Consider the following 25,424-nt stretch of genomic DNA (forward strand, 5'->3'; position numbering starts at 1 on the left):
GATAACAAAGAGAAAGAAGCTTTCTGAGAAACTTCTTTGTGTTCTGTGAAATCATCTCACAGAGTTACAGCTTTCCCCTCAAGAGGTCTTTCGCTAAGACAGTCTTGTGGAATTGGCAAAGTGATATTTGGAAGCCCATAGAGGGCTATGGTGAATAACGAAATATCCTCAGATGAAATCTGTAAAGAAGCTTTCTGAGAAACTGCTAAGTGTTCTGTTAATTCATCTCACAGAGTTACATCTGTATTTCTTGGATCTCTTTGATAGCCTTATTTCTGTGGAATCTGAGACCAGATATTTAGGATGCCTTTGAAGACTAAATGGCCATAGGAAATATCCTCCGATAACAAAGAGAAAGAAGCTTTCTGAGAAACTTTTTTTGTTCTGTGAAATCACCTCACAGACTTACAGCTTTCCGCTCAAGAAGCCTTTCGCGAAGACAGTTCTTGTGGAATTGGCAAAGTGATATTTGGAAGCCCATAGAGGGCTATGGTGAAAAAGGAAATATCCTCAGATGAAATCTGGAAAGAAGCTTTCTGAGAAACTGCTTAGTGTTCTCTTATTTCATCTCACAGAGTTACATCTGTATTTCTTGGATCTATTTGGTTGCCTTATTTCCGTGGAATCTGAGAACAGATATTTCGGATCCCTTTGAAGACTATAGGGGAATGTAAATATCCTCTGATAACAAAGAGAAAGAAGCTTTCTGAGAAACTTCTTTGTGTTCTGTGAAATCATCTCCCAGAGTTACAGCTTTCCCCTCAAGAAGCCTTTCGCTAAGACAGTTCTTGTGGAATTGGCAAAGTGATAGTTGGAACCCCATAGTGGGCTATGGTGAAAAAGGAAATATCCTCAGATGAAATCTGGAAGAAGCGTTCTGAGGAACTGCTTAGTGTTCTGTTCATTCATCTCACAGAGTTACATCTGTATTTCGTGCATCTCTTTGCTAGCCTTATTTCTGGGGAATCTGAGAACAGATATTCCGGATCCCTTTGAAGACTATAGGGCCAAAGGAAATATCCTCGGATAACAAAGAGAAAGAAGCTTTCTGAGAAACCTCTTTGTGTTCTGTGAAATCATCTCACAGAGATATAGCTTTCCCATCAAGAAGCCTTTCGCTAAGACAGTTCTTGTGGAATTGGCAAAGTGATATTTGGAAGCCCAAAGAGGGCTATGGTGAAAAAGGAAATATCCTCAGATGAAATCTGGAAAGAAGGTTTCTGAGAAACTGCTTAGTGTTCTGTTAATTCATCACACAGAGTTACATCTGTATTTCGTGGATCTCTTTGCTAGCCTTATTTCTGTGGAATCTGAGAACAGATATTTCGGATCCCTTTGAAGACTATAGGGCCAAAGGAAATATCCTCCGATAACAAAGAGAAAGAAGCTTTCTGAGAAACTTTTTTGTTTTCCGTGCAATCATCTCACAGAGTTACAGCATTCCCCTCAAGAAGCCTTTCGCTAAGACAGTTCTTGAGGAATTGGCAAAGTGATATTTGGAAGCTCATAGAGGGCTGTGGTGAAAAAGGAAATATCCTCAGATGAAATCTGGAAAGAAGCTTTCTGAGAAACTGCTTAGTGTTCTGTTAATTCATCACACAGAGTTACATCTGTATTTCGTGGATCCCTTTGTTAGCCTTATTTCTGTGGAATCTGAGAACAGATATTTCGTATCCCTTTGAAGACTATAGGGCCAAAGGAAATATCCTCCGATAACAAAGTTAGAAGCTTTCTGAGAAACCTCTTTGTGTTCTGTGAAATCATCTCACAGAGGTACAGCTTTCCCCTCAAGAAGCCTTACACTAAGACAGTTCTTGTGGAATTGGCAAAGTGATATTTGGAAGCCCATAGAGGGCTATGGTGAAAAAGGAAATATCCTCAGATGAAATCTGGAAGGAAGCTTTCTGAGAAACTGCTTAGTGTTCTGTTAATTCATTTCACAGAGTTACAACTGTATTTCCTGGATCTCTTTGCTAGCCTTATTTCTGTGGAATCTGAGAACAGATATTCCGGATTCCTTTGAACACTATAGGGCCAAAGGAAATAATCTCCGATAACAAAGAGAAAGAAGCTTTCTGAGAAACTCCTTAGTACTCTTTGAAATCATCTCACAGAGTTACCGCTTTCCCCTCAAGAAGCCTTTCGCTAAAACAGTTCTTGTGGAATTGGCAAAGTGATATTTGGAAGCCCATAGAGGGCTATGGTGAAAAAGGAAATATCCTCAGATGAAATCTGGAAAGAAGCTTTCTGAGAAACTGCTTAGTGTTCTGTTAATTCATCTCACAGAGTTACATCTGTATTTCGTGGATCTCTTTGCTAGCCTTATTTCTGGGGAATCTGAGAACAGATATTCCGGATCCCTTTGAAGACTATAGGGCCAAAGGAAATATCCTCGGATAACAAAGAGAAAGAAGCTTTCTGAGAAACTTTTTTTGTTCTGTGAAATCATCTCACAGAGTTACAGCTTTGCCCTCAAGAAGCCTTTCGCTAAGACAGTTCTTGTGGAATTGGCATAGTGATATTTGGAAGCCCCTACAGGGCTACGGTGAAAAGGAAATATCCTCAGATGAAATCTGGAAAGAAGCTTTCTGAGAAACTACTTAGTGTTCTGTTATTTCATCTCAGAGTTACATCTGTATTTCTTGGATCTCTTTGCTTGCCTTATTTCCGTGGAATCTGAGAACAGATATTTCGGATCCCTTTGAAGACTATAGGGCCGAAGGAAATATCCTCCAATAACAAAGAGAAAGAAGCTTTCTGAGAAACTTTTTTTGTTCTGTGAAATCATCTCCCACATTTACAGCTTTCCCCTAAAGAAGCCTTTCGCTAAGACAGTTCTTGTGGAATTGGGAAAGTAATATTTGGAAGCCCCTACAGGGCTATGGTGAAAAAGGAAATATCCTCAGATGATATCTGGGAAGAAGCTTACTGAAAAACTGCTTGTGTTCTGTTAATTCATCTCACAGAGTTACATCTGTATTTCGTGGATCTCTTTGCTAGCCTTATTTCTGTGGAATCTGAGAACAGATATTTCGGATCCCTTTGAAGACTCTAGGTCCAAAGGAAATATCCTCCGATAACAAAGAGAAAGAAACTTTCTGAGAAACTTCTTTGTGTTCTGTGAAATCATCTCACAGAGTTACAGCTTTCACCTCAAGAAGCCTTTCACTAAGACAGTTCTTGTGGAATTGGCAAAGTGATATTTGGAAGCCCATATAGGGCTCTGGTGAAAAAGGAAATATCCTCTGATGTAATCTGGAAAGAAGCTTTCTGAAAAACTGCTTAGTGTTCTGTTCATTCATCTCACAGAGTTACATCTGTATTTCGTGGATCTCTTTGCTTGCCTTATTTCTGTGGAATCTGAGAACAGATATTTCGGATCCCTTTGAAGACTATAGGGCCAAAGGAAATATCCTCCGATAACAAAGAGAAAGAAGCTTTCTGAGAAACTTCTTTGTGTTCTGTGAAATCATCTCACAGAGTTACAGCTTTCCCCTCAAGAAGCCTTTCTCTAAGACAGTTCTTGTGGAATTGACAAAGTGATATTTGGATGCCCATAGAGGGCTATGGTGAAAAAGGAAATATCCTCAGATGAAATCTGGAAAGAAGCTTTCGTAGAAACTGCTTCGTGTTCTGTTAATTCATCTCACAGAGTTACATCTGTATTTCGTGGATCTTTTTCCTAGCCTTATTTCTGTGGAATCTGAGAACAGATATTTCGGATCCCTACGAAGACTATAGGGCCAAAGGAAATATCCTCTGATAACAAAGAGAAGGAAGTTTTCTGAGAAACTTCTTTGTGTTCTGTGAAATCATCTCACAGAGTTACAGCTTTCCCCTCAAGAGGCCTTTCACTAAGACAGTTCTTGTGGAATTGGCAAAGTGATATTTGGAAGCCCATAGAGTGCTATGTTGAAAAAGGAAATATCCTCAGATGAAATATGGAAAGAAGCTTTCTGTGAAACTTCTAAGTGTTCTGTTAATTCATCTCACAGAGTTACATCTGTATTTCGTGGATCTCTTTGCTAGCCTTATTTCTGTGGAATCTGAGAACAGATATTTCGGATCCCTTTGAAGACTATAGTGCCACAGGAAATATCCTCCGATAACAAAGAGAAAGAAGCTTTCTGAGAAACTTTTTGTGTTCTGTGAAATCATCTCACAGAGTTACAGCTTTCCCCTCAAGAAGCCTTTCGCTAAGACTGTTCTTGTGGAATTGGCAAAGTGATATTTGGAAGCCCCTAGAGGGCTATGGTGAATTATGAAATATCCTCAGATGAAATCTGGAAAGAAGCTTTCTGAAAAACTGCTTAGTGTTCTGTTATTTCATCTCAGAGTTACATTTGTATTTCTTGGATCTCTTTGCTTGCCTTATTTCCGTGGAATCTGAGAACTGATATTTCGGATCCCTTTGAAGACTATAGGGCCGAAGGAAATATCCTCCGATAACAAAGAGAAAGAAGCTTTCTGAGAAACTTTTTTTGTTCTGTGAAATCATCTCCCACAGTTACAGCTTTCCCCTAAAGAAGCCTTTCGCTAAGACAGTTCTTGTGAAATTGGCAAAGTGATATTTGGAAGCCCCTACAGGGCTATGGTGAAAAAGGAAATATCCTCAGATGAAATCTGGAAGAAGCTTTCTGAGAAACTGCTTAGTGTTCTGTTAATTCATCTCACAGAGTTGCATCTGCATTTCGTGGATCTCTTTGTTAGCCTTATTTCTGTGGAATCTGAGAACAGATATTTCGGATCCCTTTGAAGACTATAGGGCCAAAGGAAATATCCTCCGATAACAAAGAGAAAGAAGCTTTCTGAGAAACCTCTTTGTGTTCTGTGAAATCATCTCACAGTGTTACAGCTTTCCCCTCAAGAAACCTTTCGCGAAGACAGTTCTTGTGGAATTGGCAAAGTGATATTTGGAAGCCCATAGAGGACAATGGTGAAAAAGGAAATATCCTCAGATGAAATCTGGGAAGAAGCTTTCTGAGAAAATGCTTCGTGTTCTGTTATTTCATCTCACAGAGTTACATCTGTATTTCGTGTATCTCTTTGCTAGCCTTATTTCTGTGGAATCTGAGAACAGATATTTCGGATCCCTTTGAAGACTATAGGGCCAAAGGAAATATCCTCCGATAACAAAGAGAAAGAAACTTTCTGAGAAACTTCTTTGTGTTCTGTGAAATCATCTCACAGAGTTACAGCTTTCCCCTCAAGTAGCCTTTCAATAAGACAGTTCTTGTGGAATTGGCAAAGTGATATTTGGAAGCCCCTAGAGGGCTATGGTGAATTACGAAATATCCTCAGATGAAATCTGGAAAGAAGCTTTCTGAGAAACTGCTAAGTGTTCTGTTAATTCATCTCACAGAGTTACATCTGTATTTCCTGGATCTCTTTGCTAGCCTTACTTCTGTGGAATCTGAGAACAGATATTGCGGATCCCTTTGAAGACTATAGGGCCAAAGGAAATATCCTCCGATAAGAAAGAGAAAGAAGCTTTCTGAGAAACTTCTTTGTTTTCTGTGAAATCATCTCACAGAGTTACAACGTTCTACAAATGCAGCCCTTCGCGAAGACAATTCTTGTGGAATTGGCAAAGTGATATTTGGAAGCCCATAGAGGCCTATGGTGAAAAAGGAACTATCGTCAGATGAAATATGGAAAGAAGCTTCTGTGAAACTGCTTAATGTTCTGTTAATTCATCTCACAGAGTTACATCTGTTCTTCGTGGATCTCTTTGCTAGCCTTATTTCTGTGGAATCTGGGAACAGATATTTCGGGTCCATTTGAAGACTATAGTACCAAAGGAAATATCCTCCGATAAGAAGGAGAAAGAAGCTTTCTGAGAAACTTCTTTGTGTTCTATGAAATCATCTCACAGAGTTACAGCTTTCCCCTCAAGAAGCCTTTCGCTAAGACAGTTCTTGTGGAATTGGCAATGTGATATTTGGAAGCCCACAGAGGGCTATGGTGAAAAAGGAAATATCCTCAGATGAAATCTGGAAAGAAGCTTTCTGAGAAACTGCTCTTTGATGTGTTACTTCCACTCACAGAGTTACATCTGTATTTCGTGGATCTCTTTGCTAGCCTTATTTCTGTGGAATCTGAGAAGAGATATTTCGGATCCCTTTGGAGACAATAGGTTCAAAGGAAATATCCTCCGATAACAAAGAGAAAGAATCTTTCTGAGAAACTTCTTTGTGTTCTGTGAAATCATCTCACAGAGTTACAGCTTTCCCCTCAAGGAGCCTTTCGATAAGACAGTTCTTGTGGAATTGGCAAAGTGATATTTGGAAGCCCATAGAGGGCTATGGTGAAAAAGGAAATATCCTCAGATGAAATCTGGAAAGAAGCTTTCTGAGAACCTGCTCTGTAATATGTGACTTCCACTCACAGAGTTACATCTGTATTTCGTGGATCTCTTTGCTAGCCTTATTTCTCTGGAATCTGAGAACAGATATTTCGGATCCCTTTGAAGACTATAGAGCCAAAGGAAATATCCTCCGATAACAAAGAGACGGAAGCTTTCTGAGAAACTTCTTTGTGTTCTGTGAAATCATCTCACAGAGTTACAGCTTTCCCCTTAAGAAGTCTTTAGCTAAGACAGTTCTTGTGTAATTGGCAAAGTGATATTTGGAAGCCCATAGAGGGCTATGGTGAAAAAGGAAATGTTCTCAGATGAAATCTGGAAAGAAGCTTTCTGAGAAACTGCTTAGTGTTCTGTTAATTCATCTCACAGAGTTACATCTGTATTTCGTGGATCACTGTGTTAGCCTTATTTCTGTGGAACTGAGAACAGATATTTGGGATCCTTTTGAAGAATATAGGGCCAAAGGAATTATCCTCCGATAACAAAGAGAAAGAATTTTTCTGAGAAACTTCTTTTTGTTCTGTGGAATCATCTCACAGAATTACAGCTTTCCCCTCAAGAAGCCTTTCGCTAAGACAGTTCTTGTGGAATTGGCAAAGTGATATTTGGAAGCCCATAGAGGGCTATGGTGAAAGAGGAAATATCGTCAGATGAAATCTGGAAGGAAGCTTTCTGAGAAACTGCTTTGTGATGTGTGACTTCCACTCACATAATTACATCTCTATTTCGTGGATCTCTTTCCTAGCCTTATTTCTGTGCAATCTGAGAACAGATATTTCGGATCCCTTTGAAGACTACAGGGCCAAAAGAAATAACCTCCGATAACAAAGAGAAAGAAGCTTTCTGAGAAACTTCTTTATTTTCTGTGAAATCATCTCACAGAGTTACAACTTTCTCCAAAAGCAGCGGTTCTCTAAGACACTTCTTGTGGAATTGGCAAAGTGATATTTCAAAGCCCATAGAGGGCTATGGTGAAAAAGGAACTATCGTCAGATGAAATCTGGAAAGAAGCTTTCTCAGAAACTGCTTAGTGTTCTGTTAATTCATCTCACAGAGTTACATCTGTTCTTCGTGTATCTCTTTGCTAGCCTTATTTCTGTGGAATCTGAGAACAGATATTTCGGGTCCATTTGAAGATTATAGGGCCAAAGGAAATATCCTCCGATAACAAGGAGAAAGAAGCTTCCTGAGAAACTTGTTTGTGTTCTATGAAATCATCCCACAGAGTTACAGCTTTCCCCTCAAGAAGCCTTTCGCTAAGACAGTTCTTGTGGAATTGGCAAAGTGATATTTGGAAGCCCCTAGAGGGCTATGGTGAAAAAGGAAATATCCTCAGATGAAATCTGGAACGAAGTTTTCTGAGATACTGCTCTGTGATTTGTGACTTCCACTCACATAATTACATCTCTATTTCCTGCATCTCTTTGCTAGCCTTATTTCTGTGGTATCTGAGAATAGATATTTCGCATCACTTTGAAGACTACAGGGCCAAAGGAAATATCCTCCGATAAGAAAGAGAAAGAAGCTTTCTGAGAAACTTCTTTGTTTTCTGTGAAATCATCTCACAGAGTTACAACTTTCTCCAAAAGCAGCCGTTCGCTAAGACACTTCTTGTGGAATTGGCAAAGTGATATTTGGAAGCCCATAGGGGGCTATGGTGAAAAAGGAACTATCGTCAGATGAAATCTGGAAAGAAGCTTTCTGAGAAACTGCTTAGTGTTCTGTTAATTCATCTCACAGAGTTTCATCTGTTCTTCGTGGATCTCTTTGCTAGCCTTATTTCTGTGGAATCTGAGAACAGATAGTTCGGATCCCTTTGAAGTCTCTAGGTCCAAAGGAAATATCCTCCGATAACAAGGAGAAAGAAGCTTTCTGAGAAACTTCTTTGTGTTCTATGAAATCATCTCACAGAGTTACAGCTTTCCCCTCAAGAAGCCTTTCGCTAAGACAGTTCTTGTGGAATTGGCAAAGTGATATTTGGAAGCCCTTAGAGGGCTATGGTGAAAAAGGAAATATCCTCAGATGAAATCTGGAAAGAAGCTTTCTGAGAATCTGCTCTTTGATGTGTTGCTTCCACTCACAGAGTTACATCTGTATTTCGTCGATCTCTTTGCTAGCCTTATTTCTGTGGAATCTGAGAACAGATATTTCGGATCCCTTTGGAGATAATTGGGCCAAAGGAAATATCCTCCGATAAGAAAGAGAAAGAAGCTTTCTGAGAAACTTCTTTGTGTTCTGTGAAATCATATCACAGAGTTACAGGTTTCCCATCAAGAAGCCGTTCGCTAAGACAGGTATTGTGGAATTGGAAAAGTGATATTTGAAAGCCCTTAGAGGGCTATAGTGAAAAAGGAAATATCCTCAAATGAAATCTGGAAAGATGCTTTCTGAGAAACTACTCTGTGATGTGTGCCTTCCACTCACATAATTACATCTCTATTTCCTGGATCTCTTTGCTAGCCTTATTTCTGTGGTATCTGAGAACAGATATTTCGGATCCCTTTGAACACTACAGGGCCAAAGGAAATATCCTCCAATAAGAAAGGGAAAGAAGATTTCTGAGAAACTTCTTTGTTTTCTGTGAAATCATCTCACAGAGTTACAGCTTTCTCCAAAAACAGCCTTTCGCTAAGACAGTTCTTGTGGAAATGGCAAACTCATATTTGGAATACCATAGAGGGCAATGGTGAAAAAGGAACTATCCTCAGATGAAATCTGGAAAGAAACTTTCTGAGAACCTGCTTAGGGTTCTGTAAATTCATCTCACAGAGTTACATCTGTTCTTCGTGGATCTCTTTGCCAGCATTATTTCTGTGGAATCTGAGAAAAGATATTTCGGGTCCATTTGTAGACTATAGGGCCAAAGGAAATATCCTCCGATAACAAAGAGAAAGAAGGTTTCTGAGAAACTTCTTTGTGTTCTATGAAATCATCTCACAGAGTTACAGCTTTCCCCTCAAAAAGCATTTCGATAAGACAGTTCTTGTGGAATTGGCAAAGTGATATTTGGAAGCCCATAGAGGGCTATGCTGAAAAAGGAAATATCCTCAGATGAAATCTGGAAAGAAACTTTCTGATAAACTGCTCTGTGATGTGTGACTTCCACTCACAGAGTTACATCTGTATTTCGTGGATCACTTTGCTAGCCTCATTTCTGTGGAATCTGAGAACAGATATTTCGGATCCCTTTGGAGATTATAGGGCCAAAGGAAATATCCTCCGATAACAAAGAGAAAGAAGCTTTCTGAGAAACTTCTTTGTCTTCTGTGAAATCATCTCACAGAGTTACAGCTTTCCCCTCAAGAAGCCGTTCGCTAAGACAGGACTTGTGGAATTGGCAAAGCGATATTTGAAAGCACATAGAGAGCTATGGTGAAAAAGGAAATATCCTCAGATGAAATCTGGAAAGAAGCTTTCTGAGAAACTGCTCTGTGATATGTGACTTCCACTCACAGAGTTACATCTGTATTTCTTGGATCTCTTTGCTAGCCTTATTTCTGTGGAATCTGAGAACAGATATTTCGGATCCCTTTGAAGACTATAGGGCCAAAGGAAATATCCTCCGATAACAAAGACACGGAAGCTTTCTGAGAAACTTCTTTGTGTTCTGTTAAAACATCTCACAGAGTTACAGCTTTCTCCTCAAGAAGTCTTTCGCTAAGACAGTTCTTGTGTAATTGGCAAATTGATATTTGGAAGCCCATAGAGGGCTATGGTGAAAAAGGAAATATCCTCAAATGAAATCTGGAAAGAAGCTTCCTGAGAAACTGCTCTTTGATGTGTGACTTCCACTCACAGGGTTACATCAGGATTTCGTGGATCTGTTTGTTAGCCTTATTTCTGTGGAATCTGAGAACAGATATTTCGGATCCCTTTGAAGACTATAGGGCCAAAGGAAATATCCTCCGATAAGAAAGGGAAAGAAGATTTTTGAGAAACTTCTTTGTTTTCTGTGAAATCATCTCACAGAGTTACAGCTTTCTCCAAAAACAGCCTTTCGCTAAGACAGTTTTTGTGGAAATGGCAAACTGATATTTGGAAGCCCTTAGAGGGCTATGGTGAAAAAGGAACTATCCTCAGATGAAATCTGGAAAGAAGCTTTCTGAGAAACTGCTTAGTGTTCTGTTAATTCATCTCACAGAGTTACATCTGTTCTTTGTGGATCTCTTTGCTAGCCTTATTTCTGTGGAATCTGAGCAAAGATATTTCGGGTCCTTTTGTAGACTCTAGGGCCACAGGAAATATCCTCCGATAACAAAGAGAAAGAAGCTTTCTGAGAAACTTCTTTGTGTTCTATGAAATCATCTCACAGAGTTACAGCTTTCCCCTCAAGAAGCCTTTCGATAAGACAGTCCTTGTGGAATTGGCAAAGTGATATTAGAAGCCCATAGAGGGCTATGGTGAAAAAGGAAATATCCTCAGATGAAATCTGGAAAGAAGGTTTCTGAGAAACTGCTCTGTGATGTGTGACTTCCACTCACATACTTTCATCTCTATTTCGTGGATCTCTTTGCTAGCCTTATTTATGTGGAATCTGAGAACACATATTTCGGGTCCATTTGAAGACTATAGGGCCAAAGGAAATATCCCCCGATAACAAGGAGAAAGAAGCTTTCTGAGAAACTTCTTTGTGTTCTATGAAATCATCTCAGAGAGTTACAGCTTTCCCCTCAAGAAGCCTTTCGCTAAGACAGTTCTTTTGGAATTGGTAAAGTGATATTTGGAAGCCCAGAGAGGGCTATGGAGAAAAACAATTATCCTCAGATGACATCTGGAAAGAAGATTTCTAAGAAACTGCTTAGTGTTCTGTTAATTCATCTCACAGAGTTATATCTGTATTTCGTGGATCTCTTTTCCACCCTTATTTCTGTGGCATCGGAGAACCGATATTTCGGATCCCTTTGAAGTGAATTGGGTCCAGGGAAATATCCTCTGATAACAAAGAGAAAGAAGCATTCTGAAAAACTTCTTTGTGTTCTCTGAAATCATCTCACAGAGTTACAGCTTTCCCCTCAAGAAGCCTTTCGCTAAGACAGATCTTGTGTAATTGGCAAAGTGATATTTAGAAGCCCATAAAGGCCTACGTTGAAAAATGAACTCTCCTGAGATGAAATCTGGAAAGAAGCTTTCTGAGAAACTTCTTAGTGTTCTGTTAATTCACCTCACAGAGTTACTTCTGTGTTTCGTGGATCTCTCTGCTTGCCTTATTTCTGTGGAATCTGAGAACAGATAATTCGCATCCCTTTGAAGACTATAGGGCCAAAGGAAATATCCTCCGATAACAAAGAGAAAGAAGCTTTCTGAGAAACTTCTTTGTGTTCTGTGAAATCATCTCACAGAGTTAAAGCTTTCCCCTCAAGAAGCCTTTCGCTAAGATAGTTCTTGTGGAATTGGCAAAGTGATATTTGGAAGCCCATAGAGGGCTATGGTGAAAAAGAACTATCCTCAGATGAAATCTGGAAAGAAGTGCTCTGAGAAACTGCTCTGTGATGTGTGACTTCCACTCAGAGTGTTAGATGTGTATTTCGTGGATCTATTTGCTAGCGGTATTTCTGTGGGATCTGAGAACAGATATTCCGATCCCTTTGAAGACTATAGGGCTAAAGGAAGTATCCTCCGAAAGTAAAGAGAAAGAAGCTTTCTGAGAGACTTCTTTGTGTTCTGTGAAATCATCACACAGAGTTACAGCTTTCCCCTCAAGAAGCCTTTCGCTAGGACAGTTCTTGTGGAATTGGCAAAGTGATATTTGGAAGCCCATAGAGGGCTATCGTGAGAAAGGAAATATCCTCAGATGAAATCCGGAAAGAAGGTTTCTGAGAAACTGCTTAGTGTTCTCTTCATTCATCTCACAGAGTTACATCTGTACTTCGCGAATCTCTATGCTAGCCTCATTTTTGTGGAATCTAGAACAGATATTTCGGATTCCTTTGAAGACTATAGGGCCAAAGGAAATATCCTCCGATAACAAAGAGAAAGAAGCTTTCTGAGAAACTTCTTTGTGTTCTGTGAAATCATATCAAAAGTTACACCTTTCCCCTCAAGAAGCCTTTCGCTAATACAGTTCTTGTGGAATTGGCAAAGTGATATTTGGAAGCCCATAGAGGGCTATGGTGAAAAAGGAAATATCCTCAGATGAAATCTGGAAACAATCTCTCTGAGAAACTGCTCTGTGATGTGTGACTTCCACTTAGAGAGTTACATGTGTATTTCGTGGATCTCTTTGCTAGCCTTATTTCTGTGGAATCTGAGAACAGATATTTCGGAACCCTTGAAGACTACAGGGCCAAAGGAAATATCCTCCGATAAGAAAGAGAAAGAAGCTTTCTGAGAAACTTCTATGTGTTCTGTGAAATCATCTCACAGAGATACAGCTTTACCCTCAAGAAGCCTTTCGCTAAGACAGTTCTTGTGGAATTGGCAAAGTGATATTTGGAAGCCCACAGAGGGCTATGGTGAAAAAGGAAATATCCTCAAATGAAATCTAGAAAGAAGCTTTCTGAGAAACTGCTCTTCGATGTGTGACTTCCACTCACAGAGTTACATCTGTATTTCGTGGATCTCTTTCCTAGCCTTATTTCTGTGGATTCTGAGAACAGAAATTTCGGATCCCTTTGAAGGCTATAAGGTCAAAGGAAATATCCTCCGATAACAAAGAGAAAGAAGCTTTCTGAGAAACTTCTATGTGTTCTGTGAAATCAACTCACAGAGTTACAGCTTTCCCCTCAAGGAGCCTTTCGCTAAGACAGTTCTTGTGGAATTGGCAAAGTGATATTTGGAAGCCCATAAAGATCTACGGTGAAAAAGGAAATATCCTCCGATGAAATCTGGAAAGAAGCTTTCTGAGAAACTGCTTAGTGTTCTGTAAATTCATCTCATTGATTTATATCTGTATTTCTTGGATCTCTTTGCTAGGCTTATTTCTGTGGAATCTGAGAACAGATATTTCGGATCCCTTTGAAGACTATAGGGCCAATGGAAATATCCTCCGATAACAAAGAGAAAGAATCTTTCTGAGAAACTTCTTTGTGTTCTGTGAAATCATCTCACAGAGTTACAGCTTTCCCCTCAAGAAGCCTTTCCATAAGACAGTTCTTGTGGAATTGACAAAGTGATATTTGGAAGCCCATAGAGGGCTATGGTGGAAAAGGAAATATCCTCAGAAGAAATCTGGAAAGAAGCTTTCCGAGAAACTTCTTATTGCTTTGTTAATTCATCTCACAGAGTTACATCTGCATTTCGTGGATCTCTTTGCTAGCCTGATTTCTGTGAAATCTGAGAACAGATATTTCGGATCCCTTTGAAGACTATAGGCCCAAAAGAAATATCCTCCGATAACAAAGAGAAAGAAGCTTTCTGAGAAACTTCTTTGTGTTCTGTGAAATCATCTCACAGAGGTCCAGCTCTCCCCTCCAGAATCCTTTCGCTAAGACAGTTCTTGTGGAATTGGCAAAGTGATACTTGGAAGCCCATAGAGAGCTATGGTGAAAAAAAAATTATCGTCACTTGAAATCTGAAAAGAAGCTTTCTGAGAAACTGCTCTGTGATATGTGACTTCCACTTATAGATATACCTCTGTGTTTCGTGGATCTCCTTGCTAGCCTTATTTCTGTGGAATCTGAGAACAGATATTTCGGATCCTTTTGAAGACTATAGGGCCAAAGGAAATATCCTCCGATAACAAAGAGAAAGAAGCTTTCTGAGAAACTTCTTTGTGTTCTTTGAAATCACCTCACAGAGTTACAGCTTTACCCTCAAGAAGCTTTTCGGTAAGACAATTCTTGTGGATTTGGCAAAGTGATATTTGGAAGCCCATAGAGGGCTGTGGGGAAAAGGAAATATCCTCAGATGAAATCTGGAAGGAAGCTTTCTGAGAAACTGCTCTGTGATGTGAGACTTCCACTCACAGAGTTACATCTGTGTTTCGTGGATCTCCTTGCTAGCCTTATTTCTGTGGAATCTGAGAACAGATATTTCGGATTCCTTTGAAGACTATAGGGCCAAAGGAAATATCCTCCGATAACAAAGAGAAAGAAGCTTTCTGAGAAACTTCTTTCTGTTCTGTGAAATCAACTCACAGAATTTCATCTTTTCCCTCAAGAAGCCTTTCGCTAAGGCAATTCCTGTGGATTTGGCAAAGTGATATTTGGAAGCCCATAGAGGGCTGTGGTGAAAAAGGAAATATCCTCAGATGAAATCTGGAAAGAAGCTTTCTGAGAAACTGCTCTGTGATGTGAGACTTCCACTCACAGAATTACATCTGTGTTTCATGGATCTCCTTGCTGTCCTTATTTCTGTGGAATCTGAGAACAGATATTTCGGATCCCCTGAAGACTTAGGGCCAAAGGAAATATCCTCCGATAACAAAGAGAAAGAAGCTTTCTGAGAAACTTCTTTGTGTTCTGTGAAATCATATCACAGAGTTACAGCTTTCTCCTCAAGAAGCCTTTCGCTAAGACAGTTCTTCTGGAATTGGCAAAGTAATATTTGGAAGCCCATAGAGGGCTATGGTGAAAAACTAAATATCCTCAGATGAAATATGGAAAAAAGTTTTCTGAGAAACTTCTCTGTGATATGTGACTTCCACTCACAGGGTTACATCTGTATTTCGTGGATCTCTTTGCTAGCCTTATTTCTGTGGAATCTGAGAACTGATATTTCGGATCCCTTTGGAGAATATAGGGCCAAAGGAAATATCCTCCGATTACAAAGAGAAAGAAGCTTTTTGAGAAACTTCTTTGTGTTCTGTGAAATCAACTCACAGAGTTACAGCTTTCCCATCAAGGAGCCTTTCGCTAAGACAGTTCTTGTGGAATTGGCAAAGTGATATTTGGAAGCCCATAGAGATCTATGGTGAAAAAGGAATTATCCTCAGATGAAATCTGGAAAGAAGATTTCTTAGAAACTGCTCTGTGATGTGTGACTTCACACACAGAGTTACATCTGTATTTCGTGGATCTCTTTGCTGGCCTTATTTCTGTGGAATCTGAGAACAGATATTTCGGATCCCTTTTATGACTATTGGGCCAAAGGAAATATCCTCCGATAACAAAGAGAAAGAAGCTTTCTGAGAAACTTCTTTGTGTTCTGTGAAATCAGTTCACAGAGTTTCAGCTTTCCCCTCAAGAAACCTTTCGGTAAGACAATTCTTGTGGAATTGGCAATGTAATATTTAGAAGCCCATAGAGGGATATGGTGAAAAAGAATTATCCTCATATGAAATCTGGAAAGAAGCTTTCTGAGAAACTGCTCTGTGATGTGAGACTTCCACTCACAGAGTTACATCTGTATTTCGTGGATCTCTTTTCTAGCCTTATTTCTGTGGAATCTGAGAACAAATATTTCGGATGCCTTTGAAGACTATAGGGCCAAATGAAATATCCTCCGATAACAAAGAGAAAGAAGCTATCTGAGAAACTTCTCTGTGTTCTGTGAAATCATCTCACAGAGTTTCAGCTTTCCACTCAAGAAGCCGTTCGCTAAGACAGTTCTTGTGGAATTGGCAAAGTGATATTTGGAAGCCCATAGAGGGCTACGGTGAAAAAGGAAATATCCTCAGATGAAATCTGGAAAGAAGCTTTCTGAGAAACTGCTCTATGATGTGTGTCTTCCACTCACAGGGTTACATCTGTATTTCGTGGATCTCTTTGCTAGCCTTATTTCTGTGGAATCTGAGAACAGATATTTCGGATCCTTTGAAGACTATGGGGCCAAAGGAAATATCCTCCCATAATAAAGAGAAAGAAGCTTTCTGAGAAACTTCTTTGTGTTCTGTGAAATCATCTCACAGAGTTACAGCTTTCCCCTCAAGAAGCCTTTCGCTAAGACAGTTCTTGTGGAATTGGCAAAGTGATATTTGGAAGCCCTTATAGGGCTATGGTGAAAAAGGAAATATCCTCTGATGAAATGTGGAAAGAAGTTTTCTGAGAAACTGCTTTGCGTTCTGTTAATTCATCTCACAGAGCTACATCTGTATTTCATGGATCTATTTGCTTGCCTTATTTCTATGGAATCTGAGAACAGATATTGCGGATCCCTTTGAAGACTATAGGGCCAAAGGAAATATCCTCCGATAACAAAGAGAAAGAAGCTTTCTGAGAAACTTCTTTGTGTTCTGTGAAATCATCTCACAGAGTTACAGCTTTCCCCTCAAGAAGCCTTTCGATAAGACAGTTCTTGTGGAATTGGCAAAGTGATACTTGGAAGCCAATAGAGGGCTATGTTGAAAAAGTAAATATCCTCCGATGAAATCTGGAGAGAAGATATCTGAGAAACTTCTTTGTGCTTTGTTAATTCATCTCACCGAGTTACATCTGCATTTCGTGGGTCTCTTTGCTAGCCTTATTTCTGTGGAATCTGAAAACAGATATTTCAGATCCATTTGAAGACTATAGGGCCAAAGGAAATATCCTCCGATAACAAAGAGAAAGAAGCTTTCTGAGAAACTTCTTTGTGTTCTGTGAAATCATCTCACAGAGTTACAGCTTTCCCCTCAAGAAGCCTTTCGCTAAGACAGTTCTTGTGGAATTGAAAAAGTGATATTTGGAAGCCCATAGTGGGCTATGGTGAAAAAGTAAATATCCTCTGTTGAAATCTGGAAAGAAGCTGTCTAAGAAACTGCTCTGTGATGTGTGACTTCCACTCACAGAGTTACATCTGTCTTTCGTGGATCTCTTTGCTAGCCTTATTTCTCTGGAATCTGAGAACAGGTATTTCAGATCCCTTTGAAGACTATAGGGCCAAAGGAAATATCCTACGATAACAAAGAGAAAGAAGCTTTCCGAGAAACTTCTTTGTGTTCTGTGAAATCATCTCACAGAGTTACAGCTTTCCCCTCAAGAAGCCTTTCGCTAAGATAGTTATTGTGGAATGGGCAAAGTGATATTTGGAAGACTATATAGGGCTATGGTGAAAAAGGAAATATCATCTAATGAAATCTGGAAAGAAGCTTTCTAAGAAACTGCATTGTGATGTGTGACTTCCATTCACAGAGTTACATCTGTATTTCGTGGATCTCTTTGCTAGCCTTATTTCTGTGGAATCTGAGAACAGATATTTCCGATCCCTTTAAGGACTATAGGGCCAAAGGAAATATCCTCCTATAACATAGAGAAAGAAGCTTTGTGAGAAACTTCTTTGTGTTCTCTGAAATCATCTCACAGAGTTACCGCTTTCCCCTCAAGAAGCCTTTCGCTAAGACAGTTCTTGTGGAATTGGCAAAGTGATATTTGGAAGCCCATAGAGGGCTAAGGTGTAAAAGGAAATATCCTCCGATTAAATCTGGAAAGAAGTTTTATGAATAACTGCTTAGTGTTCTCTTAATTCATCTCACAGAGTTACTTCTGTATTTCGTGCATCTCTTTGCTTGCCTTATTGTTGTGGAATCTGAGAACAGATATTTCGGATTCCTTTGAAGAATAGAAGCCCAAAGGAAATATCCTCCGATAACAAAGAGAAAGAAGCTTTCTGAGAAACTTCTTTGTGTTCTGTGAAGTCAACTCAAAGAGTTTCAGATTTCCCCTCAAGAAACCTTTCGCTAAGACAGTTCTTGTGGAATTGGCAAAGTGATATTTGGAAGCCCATAGAGATCTATGGGGAAAAAGGAAATATCCTCAGATGAAATCTGGAAAGAAGATTTCTTAGAAACTGCTCTGTGATGTGTGACTTCACTCACAGAGTTACATCTGTATTTCGTGGATCTCTTTGCTAGCCTTATTTCTGTGGAATCTGAGAACAGATATTTCGGATCACTTTGAAAACTATAGGGCCAAAGGAAATATCCTCCGATAACCAAGAGAAAGAAGCTTTCTGAGAAACTTCTTTGTGTTCTGTGAAATCAACTCACAGCGTTTCAGCATTCCCCTCAAGAAGCCTTTCGCTAAGGCAATTCATGTGGATTTCGCAATGTGATATTTGGAAGCCCATAGAGGAATATGGTGAAAAAGAAATATCCTCAGATGAAATCTGGAAAGAAGCTTTCTGAGAAACGGATCTGTGATGTGAGACTTCCACTCACAGAGTTACATCTGTATTTCGTTCATCTCTTTGCTAGCCTTATTTCTGTGGAATCAGAGAACAGATATTTCGGATGCCTTTCAAGACTCTACGGTCAAAGGAAATATCCTCCGATAAAAAGAGAAAGAAGCTATCTGAGAAATTTCTTTGTGTTCTGTGAAATCATCTCACAGAGTTACAGCTTTCCCCTCAAGAAGCCTTCGCTAAGACAGTTCTTGTGGAATTGAAAAAGTGATATTTGGAAACCCATAGAGGTCTATGGTGAAAAAGGAAATATCCTCAGATGAAATCTGGAAACAAGCTTTCTGAGAAACTGCTTAGTGTTCTGTTAATTCATCTCACAGAGTTGCATCTGTGTTTCGTGGATGTCTTTGCTACCCTTATTTCTGTGGAATCTGAGAACAGATATTTCGGATCCCTTTGAAGACTTTGGGCCAAAGGAAATATCCTCCGATAATAAAGAGAAAGAAGCTTTCTAAGAAACTTCTTTGTGTTCTGTGAAATCATCTCACAGAGTTACAGCTTTCCCCTCAAGAAGCCTTTCGCTAAGAAACTTCTTGTCTAATTGGAAAAGTGATATTTGGAAGCCCATAGAGGGCTATGGTGAAAAAGGAATTATCCTCAGTTGAAACCTGGAAAGAAGCTTTCTAAGAAACTGCTTAGTGTTCTGTTAGTTCATTTCACCGAGTTACATCTGTGCTTCGTGGATCCCTTTGCGAGCCTTATTTCTGTGGATTCTGAGAACAGATATTTCGGATCCCCTTGAAGAATAGAAGGCCAAAGGAAATAACCTCCGATAACCAAGAGAAAGAAGCTTTCTGAGAAACGTCTTTGTGTTCTGTGAAATCAACTCACAGTGTTTCAGCTTTCCGCTCAAGAAGCCTTTCGCTAAGACAGTTCTTCTGGTATTGGCAAAGTGATATTTGGAAGCCCTTAGAGATCTATGGTGAAAAAGGACATATCCTCAGATGAAATCTGGAAAGAAGCTTTCTGAGAAACTGCTTAGTGTTCTCTTAATTCATCTAAAAGAGTTACATCTGTGTTTCATGGATCTCTTTGCTAGCCATAATTCTGTGGAATCTGAGAACAGAAATTTCGGATCCCTTTGAAGGCTATAGGGTCAAAGGAAATATCCTCCGATAACAAAGAGAAAGAAGCTTTCTGAGAAACTTCTTTGCGTTCTGTGATATCATATAACAGAGTTACAGCTTTCCCCTAAATAGGCGTTTCGCTAAGACAGTTCTTGTGGAATTGGCAAAGAGATATTTGGAAGCCCATAGAGATCTATGGTGAAAAAGGAAATATCCTCAGATGAAATCAGGAAAGAAGCTTTCTGAGAAACTGCTTAGGGTTCTGTTAATTCATCTCACAGAGTTACATTTTCATTTCGTGGATCTCTTTGGTAGCCTTATTTCTGTGGAATCTGAGAAGAGATATTTCGGATCCCTTTGAAGACTATAGCGCCAAAGGAAATATCCTCCGATAACAAAGAGAAAGAAGCTTTCTGAGAAACTTCTTTGTGTTCTCTGAAATCATCTCACAGAGTTACAGCTTTCCCCTCAAGGAGCCTTTCGCTAAGACAGTTCTTGTGGAAGGGGCAAGGAGATATTTGGAAGCCCAAAGAGGGCTATGGTGAATAAGGAAATATCCTCCGATGAAATCTGAAAAGAAGATTTATGAATAACTGCTTAGTGTTCTGTTAATTCATCTCACAGAGTTACATCTGTATTTCGTGGATCTCTTTGCTTGCCTTATTGTTGTGGAATGTGAAAACAGATATTTCGGATTCCTTTGAAGAATAGTAGCCCAAAGGAAATATCCTCCGATAACAAAGAGAAAGACGCTTTCTTAGAAACTTCTTTGCGTTCTGTGAAATCATATCACAGAGTTACAGCTTTCCCCTAAATGGGCGTTTCGCTAAGACAGTTCTTGTGGAATTGGCAAAGTGATATTTGGAAGCCCTTAGAGATCTATGGTGAAAAAGGAAATATCCTCAGATGAAATTTGGAAAGATTTCTTAGAAACTGCTCTGTGATGTGTGACTTCACTCAAAGAGTTACATCTGTATTTCGTGGATCTCTTTGCTGGCCTTATTTCTGTGGAATCTGAGAACAGATATTTCGGATCCCTTTGAAGACTATTGGGCCAAAGGAAATATCCTCCGATAACAAAGAGAAAGAAGCTTTCTGAGAAACTTCTTTGTGTTCTGTGAAATCAATTCACAGAGTTTCAGCTTTCCCCTCAAGAAACCTTTCAGTAAGACAATTCTTGTGGAATTGGCAATGTGATATTTGGAAGCCCATAGAGGGATATGGTGAAAAAGAAATATCCTCAGATGAAATCTGGAAAGAAGCTTTCTGAGAAACTGCTCTGTGATGTGAGACTTCCACTCACAGAGTTACATCTGTATTTCGTGGATTTCTTTTCTAGCCTTATTTCTGTGGAATCTGAGAACAAATATTTCGGATGCCTTTGAAGACTATAGGGCCAAATGAAATATCCTCTGATAACAAAGAGAAAGAAGCTTTCTGAGAAACTTCTTTGTGTTCTTTGAAATCAACTCACAGAGTTTCAACTTTGCCCTCAAGAAGCCTTTCGTTAAGACAATTCTTGTGGATTTAGCAAAGTGATATTTGGAAGCCCATAGAGGGCTGTGGTGAAAAAGGAAATATCCTCAGATGAAATCTGGAAAGAAGCTTTCTGAGAAACTTCTCTGTGATGTGTGACTCCCACTGACAGAGTTACATCTCTATTTCGTGGATCTCTTTGCTAGCCTTATTTCTGTGGAATTTGAGAACAGATATTTCGGATCCCTTTGAAGACTATAGGGCCAAAGGAAATATCCTCCGATAACAAAGCGAAATAAGCTTTCTGAGAAACTTCTTTCTGTTCTGTGAAATCATCTCACAGAGTTACAGCTTTCCCCTCAAGAAGCCTTCGCTAAGACAGTTCTTGTGGAATTGGCATAGTGATATTTGGAACACCATAGAGGTCTAGGGTGAAAAAGTAAATATCCTCAGATGAAATCTGGAAACAATCTTTCTGAAAAACTGCTTAGTGTTCTGTTAATTCATCTCACAGTGTTACATCTGTGTTTCTTGGATGTCTTTGCTAGCCTTATTTCTGTGGAATCTGAGAACAGATATTTCGGATCCCTTTGAAGACTTTGGGCCAAAGAAAATATCCTCTGATAACAGAGAGAAAGAAGCTTTCTGAGAAACTTCTATGTGTTCTGTGAAATCATCTCACAGAGTTACAGCTTTCCCCTCAAGAAGGCTTTCGCTAAGAAACTTCTTGTCTAATTGGCAAAGTGATATTTGGAAGCCCATAGATGGCTATGGTGAAAAAGGAAATATCCTCAGTTGAAACCTGGAAAGAAGATTTCTAAGAAACTGCTTAGTGTTCTGTTAGTTCATTTCACCGAGTTACATCTGTGTTTCGTGGATCTCTTTGCGAGCCTTATTTCTGTGGATTCTGAGAACAGATATTTCGGATCCCCTTGAAGAATAGAAGGCCAAAGGAAATATCCTCCGATAACCAAGAGAAAGAAGCTTTCTGAGAAACTTCTTTGTGTTCTGTGAAATCAACTCACAGAGTTTCAGCTTTCCCCTCAAGAAGCCTTTCGCTAAGACAGTTCTTCTGGAATTGGCAAAGTGATATTTGGAAGTCCTTAGAGGGCTACGGGGAAAAAGGACATATCCTCAGATGAAATCTGGAAAGAAGCTTTCTGAGAAACTGCTCCGTGATGTGTGACTTCCACTCACAGAGTTACATCTGTATTTCGTGGATCTCTTTGCTAGCCTTATATCTGTGCAATCTGAGAACAGATAATTCGGATCCATTTGAAGACTATAGGGCCAAAGGAAATAACCTCCGATAACAAAGAGAAAGAAGCTTTCTGAGAAACTTCTTTGTGTTCTGTGAAATCATCTCACTGGGTTACAGATTTCCCCTCAAGAAGCCTTTCGCTAAGAAAGTTCTTGTGGAATTGGCAAAGTGATATTTGGAAGCCCAAAGTGGGCTATGGTGAAAAAGGAAATATCCTCAGTTGAAACCTGCAAAGAAGCTTTCTAAGAAACTGCTTAGTGGTCTTTTAGTTCATCTCACCGAGTTACATCTGTGTTTCGTGGATCTCTTTGCTAGCCTTATTTCTGTGGAATCTGAGAACAGATATTTCGGATCCCTTTGAAGACTATAGGGCCAAAGGAAATATCCTATGATAACAAAGAGAAAGAAGCTTTCTGAGAAACTTCTTTGTGTTCTGTGAAATCACCTCACAGAGTTACAGCTTTCCCCTCAAGAAGCCTTTCGCTAAGACAGTTCTTGTGGAATTGGAAAAGTGATATTTGGAAGTCCATAGAGGGCTATGGTGAAAAAGGAAATATCCTCCGATGAAACCTGGAAAGAAGCTTTCTGAGAAACTGATCTGTGATGTGAGACTTCCACTCACAGAGTTACATCTGTATTTCGTGGATCTCTTTTCTAGCCTTATTTATGTTTAATCTGAGAACAGATATTTCGGATCCCTTTGAAGACTATATGGCCAAAGGAAATATCCTCCGATAACAAAGAGAAAGAAGCTTTCTGAGAAACTTCTTTGTGTTCTGTGAAATCACGTCAGAGAGTTACAGCTTTCCCCTCAAGAAGCCTTTCGCTAAGACAGTTCTTGTGGAATTGAAAAAGTGATATTTGGAAGCCCATAGTGGGCTATGGTGAAAAAGTAATTATCCTCTGCTGAATTCTGGAAAGAAGCTGTCTAAGAAACTGCTCTGTGATGTGTGACTTCCACTCAAAGAGTTACATCTGTCTTTCTTGGATCTCTTTGCTAGCCTTATTTCTGTGGAATCTGAGAACAGATATTTCGGATCCCTTTGAAGACTATAGGGCCGAAGGAAATATCCTCCGATAACAAAGAGAAAGAAGCTTTCTGAGAAACTTCTTTGTGTTCTTTGAAATCACCTCACAGAGTTACAGCTTTACCCTCAAGAAGCTTTTCGCTAAGACAATTCTTGTGGATTTGGCAAAGTGATATTTGGAAGCCCATAGAGGGCTGTGGGGAAAAGGAAATATCCTCAGATGAAATCTGGAAGGAAGCTTTCTGAGAAACTGCTCTGTGATGTGAGACTTCCACTCACAGAGTTACATCTGTGTTTCGTGGATCTCCTTGCTAGCCTTATTTCTGTGGAATCTCAGAACAGATATTTCGGATCCCTTTGAAGACTTAGGCCAAAGGAAATATCCTCCGATAAGAAAGAGAAAGAAGTTTTCTGAGAAACTTCCTTGTGTTCTGTGAAATCATCTCACAGAGTACCAGCTCTCCCCTCAAGAATCCTTTCGCTAAGACAGTTCTTGTGGAATTGGCAAAGTGATATTTGAAAGCCCATAGAGAGCTATGGTGAAAAAGAAATTATCGTCACATGAAATCTGGAAAAAAGCTTGCTGAGAAACTGCTCTGTGATGTGTGACTTCCACTCACAGATTTACCTCTGTGTTTCGTGGAACTCCTTGCTAGCCTTATTTCTGTGGAATCTGAGAACAGATATTTCGGATTCCTTTGAAGACTATAGGGCCAAAGGAAATATCCTCCGATAACAAAAAGAAAGAAGCTTTCTGAGAAACTTCTTTCTGTTCTGTGAAATCAACTCACAGAATTTCATCTTTTCCCTCAAGAAGCCTTTCGCTAAGGCAATTCCTGTGGATTTGGCAAAGTGATATTTGGAAGCCCATAGAGGGCTGTGGTGAAAAAGGAAATATCCTCAGATGAAATCTGGAAAGAAGCTTTCTGAGAAACTGCTCTGTGATGTGAGACTTCCACTCACAGAATTACATCTGTGTTTCATGGATCTCCTTGCTGTCCTTATTTCTGTGGAATCTGAGAACAGATATTTCGGATCCCCTGAAGACTTAGGGCCAAAGGAAATATCCTCCGATAACAAAGAGAAAGAAGCTTTCTGAGAAACTTCTTTGTGTTCTGTGAAATCATATCACAGAGTTACAGCTTTCTCCTCAAGAAGCCTTTCGCTAAGACAGTTCTTCTGGAATTGGCAAAGTAATATTTGGAAGCCCATAGAGGGCTATGGTGAAAAACTAAATATCCTCAGATGAAATATGGAAAAAAGTTTTCTGAGAAACTTCTCTGTGATATGTGACTTCCACTCACAGGGTTACATCTGTATTTCGTGGATCTCTTTGCTAGCCTTATTTCTGTGGAATCTGAGAACTGATATTTCGGATCCCTTTGGAGAATATAGGGCCAAAGGAAATATCCTCCGATTACAAAGAGAAAGAAGCTTTTTGAGAAACTTCTTTGTGTTCTGTGAAATCAACTCACAGAGTTACAGCTTTCCCCTCAAGGAGCCTTTCGCTAAGACAGTTCTTGTGGAATTGGCAAAGTGATATTTGGAAGCCCATAGAGATCTATGGTGAAAAAGGAATTATCCTCAGATGAAATCTGGAAAGAAGATTTCTTAGAAACTGCTCTGTGACGTGTGACTTCACACACAGAGTTACATCTGTATTTCGTGGATCTCTTTGCTGGCCTTATTTCTGTGGAATCTGAGAACAGATATTTCGGATCCCTTTTATGACTATTGGGCCAAAGGAAATATCCTCCGATAACAAAGAGAAAGAAGCTTTCTGAGAAACTTCTTTGTGTTCTGTGAAATCAGTTCACAGAGTTTCAGCTTTCCCCTCAAGAAACCTTTCGGTAAGACAATTCTTGTGGAATTGGCAATGTAATATTTAGAAGCCCATAGAGGGATATGGTGAAAAAGAATTATCCTCATATGAAATCTGGAAAGAAGCTTTCTGAGAAACTGCTCTGTGATGTGAGACTTCCACTCACAGAGTTACATCTGTATTTCGTGGATCTCTTTTCTAGCCTTATTTCTGTGGAATCTGAGAACAAATATTTCGGATGCCTTTGAAGACTATAGGGCCAAATGAAATATCCTCCGATAACAAAGAGAAAGAAGCTATCTGAGAAACTTCTCTGTGTTCTGTGAAATCATCTCACAGAGTTTCAGCTTTCCACTCAAGAAGCCGTTCG

Source organism: Macaca nemestrina, chromosome 14 (genome assembly GCF_043159975.1).
Source record: "Macaca nemestrina isolate mMacNem1 chromosome 14, mMacNem.hap1, whole genome shotgun sequence".
NCBI classification, from domain to species: domain Eukaryota; kingdom Metazoa; phylum Chordata; class Mammalia; order Primates; family Cercopithecidae; genus Macaca; species Macaca nemestrina.